A 9,714-nucleotide genomic window follows, 5' to 3' on the forward strand; every position below is an offset into this window, starting at 1 on the left:
ATTTTGACAGAAGAAAGAAGAGGTAGGGTGAAGAAGAAAGGGAGGGAGAAATGATATAAATATATCTTCTTCTGTCATTTTCTGAGAGTAATGGCTTCCTGTAAGAGCCAGAAAACATATCTGTGAAAGCAAAGCAAGAAAGATGCATTGTACGATGCTTTGGAAAATTTGAGCTGCATAAAGCTACTCTTTTCTTGTTTTTGTTTTTCTGTTTGGCAGCTAGGTTCAATAAACTTTTTATTGTTCATCATCTATACCTTTAAGCTAAACAGAGAAAAAAACACATTAAGTGTAGATTTCTTCATTATTTTCTTAAATCCTATTAATATTTTATGAAATGATTTTATTAGCACTGAAAAATATTTATGTAAAAAATTTAAAGACTTTGCTGCATCATGACTCATGATTTTTCTGATGTCTAGAGCTAAATGATTTACAGAGAAAAACAATATTGATTTGTGTGTGTGTGCACGCACTAGTCCTAATGGACTTAGGGCCTTGGTAGTCCCTGAGCTTTTTGCTCAAGACTGGAACTCTACTGCTTAAGCCACAGCTCCACTTATGGATTTTTGTTGGTTAATTGGAGATAAGAGTCTCGTGGACTTTCCTGCAAGAGCTGGCTCAGAACCAGTATCCTCATATCTCAGCCTCCTGAGTAGTGAGAATTATATGTGTGAGCCACCAGCACCCAGAAACAATCTTGATTTTTAATACAAATCAGTGGACACATAGGTCTCATCGGAAAGAACCTTATTTTACAGATACCAATGTCTGCAACTGTTTTAATATTTTGTTACACACTAAGAATTTGGAGTATTGAAATTTGGATTGGTCAAGGCTCACTGAAATTCCATAATTGAAGCTGTCTTCAATAAAAACAAACCCCATCCAATAAACATTGACTTTCCCCTTGCAATCCTGTCTCTGAAATACTGAGGAAAACAAGAACAAGGTAAGGTTGCAAAAATATCAGAAGCTAGAACTGTAAGCCAATATCCATGGGAGAAATTTCAGCCCTTTAAATTACAGATGGGGCTCCCAGGTAAGCATGGGAGAGAAGTAGGAAGACACAACACATTTTGATACTAAAAAACTGCAATACCCGGATCAAGTCCTTTATGGTCTTGGGAAATATGCCAATGGACACAGAAGGACAAATGAAATGGCAAAAAAAAAGTAGAGCTTCTGCTAGACAAGAAGGGTTCCAAGATGGGCACTGCCTTATGCCGGAGTTAATAAGGTGTTTCTAGGAGAGAGCTACATGTCTCTCAAGATAATTGGACAGGTTGCAGGCCATATTAGTCCCCAGACCCAATCAGAAGCTCCACACAGCCTGTATAACCTATGAGTCCTTTAGTCTCTCTGATTGGATGACACCCCTGGGGTCCAATCAGTCTGTTGTTCATGTTCAAATCTTGCAGGAGAATGTGATGCCCAAATTCCTGAATGTATGTGACTGCTCCAGGCTAGGTAATGAGATGTCTAGAAGCCTGCACATAGAATTGTTCAAGCCCATGGTAAGGGATGCAGGACTTCTATGGGAAGGGGACTTTGCCCCTATTGCCAGCCAGGCTCTTTTTCTGCTCTTAATTTCAAACCTCTCTCTCTGTGGCCCCAACTTACCGGGGATGGAGACTTTGTTTGGCAAGGAGTGTTTTGTCAGCCTTCTTGTGTATAACATCTCTTCTTGAGGCAAACAGGCTTATTTCCCAAACTAGCAAACTCTTCTCTCCTTCAGAACACTCTTCCTACTGAGTTTTAGAATTGCTGGTAATAGAATACAGCCAGAGTTAGAAGTGGTATAAACTGTCCAATTAATATAACTCAGCATACTGAACATATGTAGATGATGCGGTCTGTGTAGGGAAATTACAACAAAATGATGAGAGCACAGAGGTGTTCCTGAAAACTGTGATCCAAAATAAACACACAAAAAATGTAACATAAAAAGTATCCTAGAAAGGCATGGCAATGGCCTGAAAGCTACAGAATGGAGTTTCACCAATTTCCCTTCAGCCACTGTAACACCCCTTCTCCAACCACTTCAGGTAACTAAGCCCAGAGTTGAAGCCTGGCACGCAGAAGTCAAGACTAAGTCTCCTTCATTCCCTTGTGGTATCCTTTGTTGGCATCATGAAACTACCAGGCCAGCCCTGGAAAACCATCTTTCTGGAATTATTTCAAATGAAGAACTGATTATATCTTCTTTTATGCTACTATTTGGGTGTGCTATTGGGTACTGTAAGTCCAACTATTACTCAGAACTAATCAGAAAAAAGGGAGAAAAGAGGAAGAAGAGGGTATCTGTCTGAAGAGATTAAAAACAGAGGTGCTGAATCATAATGAGTGTTCTATAGCACAACATCCTAAACTGTAGTTCTCCACACTCTATTTCCAGCAAAGGAAGACCCACATTCTGCTTTGGATTCACCGAAAAGTAGCTCATTATTCAGGCAGTAATGGTAGATTAGGGAAACTGTGACTCAATAATATTGACTGGAAAGGCTGCCCACAGACCAACAGGAGAAAGCATCAATAGTAAGGATGTATCTTAATGATAACAACAACCAGAAAAGGAAGAACCGGCATTCTTGTTTTCCTTATAAAATGATAGCAAGCCAGGTGCCAGTGGTTCATGTTTATAATCCTAGCCACTCAGGAGATGGCTGAGAATCACAGTTCAAAGCCAGCCCAGGCAGAAAAGTCGCTGAGACACTTATCTCCAATAAACTACTCTGAAAAAACAGAAATGGCACAGTTACTCAAGTGGTAGAGTGCTAGCCTTGAGCAAAAGAAGCTTAGGGACAGCACCAGGAAAGACATCATTTATTCTTCAGCTCCTGTTTTAGTTGATGGCAACATGTTTTGTATTGTGAAGAGCAAACTTTAGGGTATCCATCATCATTCCCCATCATCTGGACATCACTGTATTCATGCCCTTGTAAAATTCTCTCCCTTTGAATGGAAGACAGGATTATATTCACGTAAAATGAATAGGATGCGGCAAAGTTAATAGGATTTCATTGACATTGTCTCAGATTCAATCTCGCAAACAGAAGTGCGTTGCAATTTTCCTTGTTGGTTTGATGAAGAGGCCATAATAGGAAATTTCAGGAGACCTCAGAATTGAAGACAACCTCGCTGAGCCAAGATCATCAGTATTACAGCTTCAAGGAGCTGAATTCTACCAACAATCTCCGGGAGCCTGGAAGTTGGTTTTGCCTCCATTGAGTCTCCAGATAAAAATGTAACCCGGCTAGGCTTGATTGCAGACTTTTAAGACTTTGGGAAGGGAACCCAGGCTACCTGGACCCACAGCTGGGACTCACAGAAACTATGAGATAATAACTGTATGTTGAGTGGAAACTGACTTCCCTCAGCTGGTCTGTAACTTCTTAACTTCAGATTTGTGTTCAGGCCTCAGATAGGAAGATACATTGTAGAAAACTGTGAAGTTAGAAAACATGTCTATTTTTGGAAATATATATTGACAACAAAATACATGCAACAACTCACTTAAATTGTAAATGGAAAAAAAACCTGTATTGTTTTAGGCCACTAGATGTGTGGTAATGTGTTACATAGGGATAAATAACTAATACATGTATTCAAAGGAACAATCATTTCCAGTTTAAAACATTACCTCTATATTGAATCAGAATTTAAGAGAAATATCAATCATCAGAATTTAAGAGAAATTCATCCATGCTCTGTCCCTATTTTTTTTCTTTTTCTTTTTGGTCAGTCATGGGGTTTGAACTCAGTAGGGCCTGGGCACTGTCGCTGAGCTCTTTTGCTCAAGCTAGTGCTCTACCACTTTGAGCCACACTCCACTCCTAGTTTTCTGGTGGTTAATTGTAGATAAAAGTCTTATGGACTTTCCTGCCTGGGCTGGCTTTGAACTATGATCCTCAGATCTCAGCCTCCTGAGTAGATAGGTTTACAGGAGTGAGCCATCAGCACCCAGCCATTCATGCTCTTTTCTAATACATCATTTCTACTTTTTAGCTCTCAAATCCTTTTAAAGACATATATCTAATATCTTTTCTACTTTGCTACCCCATCCTCTGGTCTCTTCCTCTTGCTTTGTTCCATTTTCCATACCATTGCTTGGTCAAGTGATTGAGTGCCAGCCTTGAGCAAAATAGCTAAAGGACAACACTCACACACATACACACATAACCTCATTTAGAAAATACAGTGCTACAAAATGCCCAATTCAAATCATGACCTCATCTCTGATCCTAAGGACCTATCCTGGAAAAGCCATTGAGATTTTTTTTTAAATCTCCTTTTTGCAAAGAATATAGAATTGTATATGCTATTTCCGTTTTTCAAGAATATTCCTACATGCATCTGCTCTATCCCCTGGAGGTTTCATATATTACTACATTTGGCAATAGTTATAATCATTACCATTTCAAATATCCTTAATATAGTTACCTCAAGAGATTTGTTTCTGCAACGCTTCAACAAAAACAAATAATGTATAGATTGAGCAGCATAAAATAGGGAAAGTTGCAGGGGGTGTCGCAGCAAGACAACCTGTAAATATTTTTAAAGTACCTGACTCATGCAAATGTCATTCCAGCATACCATGATATAAATCTGGCTCCCAGAAAAAGTAAAACAACACCCCCAGCAGCCAAACAACTTGTGGAAAACTCAGCCATGTACTGTACTGTTGCCAATATCTGAACATGATCCTGGCTGATACAGTGGTTGATGTGGTTTGTGACTTAAGTAACTGGTTGTTAATTGTGTCTAATAGAAAAAAAAACATAATGATGCTGGTGGTGAGGTTGAGTGAAAATTTACTATTAGCATATTCATAGATATATTCTTACTCTCTGATCTATTCTGAGCAGAAAAGAAAAGAAATTCTCATTCTGGAATTGCTCCAATTTTTTTCTTACTCAAAGTAAGGCTAGAAAACTCCGAATCTTTCTGTTTCTGCCTATTTTCCTGAACTGTTCTCCACTGGTCCTGTTTTACTTCACAATTACTTGCCATTCATTAGTCTACAACTTAGGTTCCTTCTTTTCTGTAGATTCACTTTTCAAATATTGTGTTACTGGCCTCACATCTGTGATGAGGTGTCCTTTCCCTCTACTATCCTCCTGATATATCAATACTCTGTGAGATAGATAGATAGATAGATAGATAGATAGATAGATAGATAGATAGATAGATAGATAGATAGATAGATAGATAGATAGGTAGGTAGGTAGGTAGGTAGGTAGGTAGGTAGGTAGGTAGGTAGGTAAATAGATAGATAGACAGACAGACAGACAGACAGACAGATAGCAAGTGGTAACACATTATGTCTGTACTGGAGTGTGAACTCAGTGGCTGGGTGCCATTCCTTAGCTTGTTTACTCAAGATTGGCACTTTGTCACTTGAGTCACAGCTCCACTTTTTGTAGTTAATTGGAGATAAGACTCTCCTGGGCCTTTCTGCTTGGGCTAGCTTTTAACCTTGATCCTCAAATCTCAGCCTCCTGATTACCTAGGATTACAAATATGAGCCACCAGTGCCCAGCTCATAATGCATTTTTACAACATGTATTTTATATGTTAACTGTGTCTGAATGAACATAATGAATAGACATGGAGTTGTAATAAATTAAAAGAGGTATATTGCATTACAGAAGCCCATGGAAAAGGAAGAACGTACAGATTCTAGCCAGTCAGTCAATGAGCTGTATGATATAAAAAAGAACTTCAGAAATTGACAGGGAGTGACGAATGGGGTAGAGAACTTGTCTGCTAAGAATGAGGCCCTGAGTTTAATCTCCAGGAACAGCAGGGGAAAATATTTTTGAAAAAGATAAAACAAGCCAGGTATGGGTGGCTCACACCTGTAATCTTAGATACTCAGGAGGCTGAGATCTGAGGATCACAGTTCAAAGTCATCCTGAGCAGGAAAGTCCATGAGACTCTTACCTTCAATTAATCACCGAAAAAAGCCAGGAAAGGAGCTGTGGCTCAAGTGATAGAGTGCTAGTCTTGAGCATAAAAGCTCAGGGACAACACCCAGGCCCTGAGTTCAAGCCCCAAGACCAGCACCAAAAAAAAAAGGAAAGGAAGGAAGGAAGGAAGGGAGGAAGGAAGGAAAGAAGGAAAGAAGGAGAGAGAGAGAGAAAGAAAAGAAAAAAGAACCAGAAAACAAGTAAAAACAACCTCAAGCTAGTGTTAACACCAACCAGTAAGATCATTTTTCTGTCCACTACCTTGGCTCTTATCCCAGCTCCCTTTCTGCATACCTCAGTCTCTTTGGTGCTCACTGGACCTCAGGGGACTCCTGAATATAAAGCCTAAGAAGGGAGACTTACAGAGATCTGCAGAGACAGCTCTGGGATGTAATAGAGAATCCCAGCCTTTCCTGAGTCCTGTGTTTGGAAAAGTCTAGTTATTTGACCTCTAGCTACTATATCACAGCCCATGAAAATATAAATGACATCAACATTTCCTATGCTTCCCCCCCCCATTCATGTGTTAGCTTTGTGATTCTTAAAATCCCATTCTGAAATCTATAGTACTGGAATACAAATTCTCTCTAATTTCCAGCATGTTATTATTTTCATAACTCCACCTACAAACCCCCCACATTGTAACTTCTCTTTTCTTAGCTCTTTTACTTAAGTTTATCCAAACGGAGCCTGTGTGTGCTACATACTGACTGCTTGTTTGACAGCTGTATTTAGCCCTAGTACCTTGAGAACATTAGAATTTTAATGGCAGTTGACAAGGCTTCTTAATGATTGTCTCCAGTCAAATCACAGCTGAGTGATTTGTACTTTTTCACTGTAACCCCCATTAGCTTTGGCTTTGAATTCAGGGCCTCCTGCTTGCTAGTCAGGCGCTCTACTTCTGAGCAATGCCTCCAGCCCTTTTCTCCCTTGCTATTTTGACTTAAGCTCTCAACAGTGATCCCCCTATTTCATGCTTCCCACCATAGCAATGATGACAGTATGCATCCCCAGCTACTAATTGAGAAGCAGGTTGCGCAAACTTTTTCCCAGGCTGATCTCCATCTGTAACCTCTAAGTAACCAAGAGTAAAAGTCTGAGTAATGGTGCCTAGCTCTTAGGAGCTTTTCAAACTTTACTTATTTGTTTGCTTGCCTAGTTTTATGCGTTTCAGATTGTACCTAGGCCTCTGCACAAGGGAGAAAATTGCTCTATCATTTGAATAACTACATCCCCATCCCATGGGTTTTTGCTTTGTTTTGTTTTTGAGACAGAATTTAATCATGTAGCTCAGGGATTCAATGCTCCTCCTGACAGTCTCCCCAGACCTAGTCTTACAGGCATGGGCTACCATGCCCAGGTAATTATTTATTTCTATAGTATTTTTAAAGAACTGATTTTACAAATGAGCTTCTTATTTCCCAAAGCACTCCTGCTTCCTATATTCAGCTACCTCCATTGCTTCCTGGATGTGCCTCAGGCTCCCTCATAGCACATAGAAGCACGTTTCACTCAGTGTAGCCCTGCTCATCCCTGACCAGTTACTCCTTCCTGTGCGTTTATAATTCACTAGTTCGATCCAAAGACCTGAGATTTACCTACGTTATCTCTTTTTCTCTCATCATGTCCATCATTCTTACTTTTCCTTGATTTTCCTCTGTGCCTTTCTAGACTCTGCTTTCAGGCTCTGTCTTCTCTTCCACTCCCTCCAAAGCAAAGCCATGCTGCTTTAGTCTCCTTTCTATTTCAAACTTTCCTGTAGCATGAAGTGTGTACTTCTCATGGTTTAAAAAGCAGTTCATACGCATACCCTAGCTCCACTTTTATACTTCATGCTTTTTCCATGTCCTTCACCCTACCCCACTGTACATGTCATAACCCCTTCATTCTTTAACATAAAATGCAATCAAAGCTTGATGAATGAGTATATCAGTAAGTGAAAATTTTAAAAATAGACAACCTGAGTTGTCAGGTAAGATAAATAAGCAAAAGTAAGTCTGCACTCAGGAATGAATGTACTCATTTAATTCTTGACGTTTCTGTTCATTCCTCCAGCAAAAATGAGCAGTTTCAGTACACAGTATGCGTCTCTAGGGTTATCAGAATAAAAATCTCCTTGAAGTATGAAAACTAGTAACAAAATAATAGCTTTTAAATATTCATTAAATGCTTCAACTGTTTAAAAAAATTTTTTTAATGGTGTGAGCTGCTGATCCTAACTATAATTCTAGCTCCTCAGGAGGCTAACACCTGGAAGATGAAGGCTCAAAGTCAGCTCAGGCAAAAAAAGAAGTCTACATGATCCATCTACAGTTAATCAGCAAAAATGCTGGACTGGAGGCATGGTTCAAGTGGTAAAGTACCAGCCATTAGCAAAAAAGAAAATCCAAGTGAAAGCAAGAGGCCCTAAGTTCAAGTCCAGGGAAAGGAAAGAAGAAAAATAGAAGGAAGAGAAAGTGGTAATGAAAATAAACAGGTTAGGGATTTCCTGAATACTTTAGCCAGAATCAAGAAACAGAATCAAGAAACAGTATCCAGGGCTAGGGATGTAGCTCAGTGGAATAGAGCTTGTCTAGCATGGTAGGAGCTAAATATAATGGTCACTGTGAGTGTCCGGACTTGGGACTTGATGGTCTCTGAAAGGCTTCTGGTTTTCTATGATCCTATAAAAATGAAAGGCTAGCCTGAATTTAAAAAGAATTTATATCAAAATGATTTGTGACTTTTCACTTTAACTCAAAGATCCCAGCAATATACATAGTTGCTACACTCAGTCAGGATAAACACAATACACAAACTTGAAACTTTAAACAACTACCCGCTAAGGCCCTAATGTGTTGTATGTTACCTGAAGCTTTGGACATTCAGTCATATTACGTATAATTTCAGAAGAAAGAGTATAATTACAGTTTAGGAATCATTTTGTGAATAATTAAAGGAATGTCAACTTTGGAAGTAATTTCTGAGTAATTGTAGGGGGAAAGAGAAGGTTAATGCATCTCCAAAGAAGACATTACAAAAGAAGAAAAGTTCTGCAAAGAAAAATAGAGTTTATATACTAATTTAATTCAGCTTTGTAACACCTGTGCCAGGACTAATCACCTACTCTATTTACACCCTGAGAAGTTCAGAGGGCTGATGACTCCCAGAATTAGCTGTTGGAGTCACATTTTTCTATGACAATGACAACAGTGACATCAAAGTCTCTGTATTCACAGCAACAAACATGTACACCTTGCTTCTGACTCTGTAGGTCATCTGAGCCACTCCTGGGCCTGACTAGGCTCAAGTTCAAGTGTATTCCATGTGACTCATTCTGAATATGGACTGTGAATCACAAGTCAAATCATATTGTAAAAACACATCTTAAAGCCTCTTCTGAAAGGCAGTATAGGTCACATTTGTCCACACGGAATTGGTGAACACAAATCTCACAGTAAAGGCAAATGTCAATGGAGCAGAGAAATATACTTCCTGCAAGAGGACTCATTAGGAACAATAATCCAAATAATCCACAGGATCTCTAATACATTTTCTGGGTATCTACCCATATTTTGATCTGACCCTTGATGTGGGGAGAATAATCCTATGTTTCACTTGGGTCAAGAATTTGCTTGAGGGCTGGGAAGGTGGCTCAGTGGCAGAGCGCTTGCCTTGCATGCATGAGGCCCTGGGTTCGATTCCTCAGCACCACATAAGCAAAAAGAAAAAAGCCAGAAGTGGCGCTGTGGCTCAAGTGGTA

Source organism: Dipodomys ordii, unplaced genomic scaffold (genome assembly GCF_000151885.1).
Source record: "Dipodomys ordii isolate 6190 unplaced genomic scaffold, Dord_2.0 Scaffold102, whole genome shotgun sequence".
Classification (NCBI taxonomy): domain Eukaryota; kingdom Metazoa; phylum Chordata; class Mammalia; order Rodentia; family Heteromyidae; genus Dipodomys; species Dipodomys ordii.